This window comes from Triticum aestivum, chromosome 2D, assembly GCF_018294505.1.
Source record: "Triticum aestivum cultivar Chinese Spring chromosome 2D, IWGSC CS RefSeq v2.1, whole genome shotgun sequence".
Taxonomy (NCBI): Eukaryota; Viridiplantae; Streptophyta; class Magnoliopsida; order Poales; family Poaceae; genus Triticum; species Triticum aestivum.
The window spans coordinates 572,836,249-572,836,606 of NC_057799.1; positions in this window are offsets into that span (position 1 = coordinate 572,836,249).

Here is a 358-nt window from a genome sequence, read left to right on the forward strand (position 1 = left end):
CGCTTGGTGCGGTAGCGCAGCGAGGATGGTGGCTCCTCTTTGACCTCACTGATGGTGGCGTCGGGCTCATCTGACGGAGCGACTGCTCCGTCATGATCTTCATCTGACAAACGAATTCATTTTTCATCAAAGCGGCCTCCGCGAGGAGGCGGGGCTACTAGTGTGGCTACTGCTGCGGCTCCTGGTCCTCCTCGTCAATGGAGGAGATGCCGATCTCGTCCTTGCCGGAGGAGCCGGCCGGAGTGGATGCTGAGGAGCCAAGAGAACGAGGGCACTGGTGCCATGATCTGCCTGACGACGAGCTGCCACCGCCTCCGTCCACCATCACGGAGGACCAGGACTTCGATATCATCGTCGG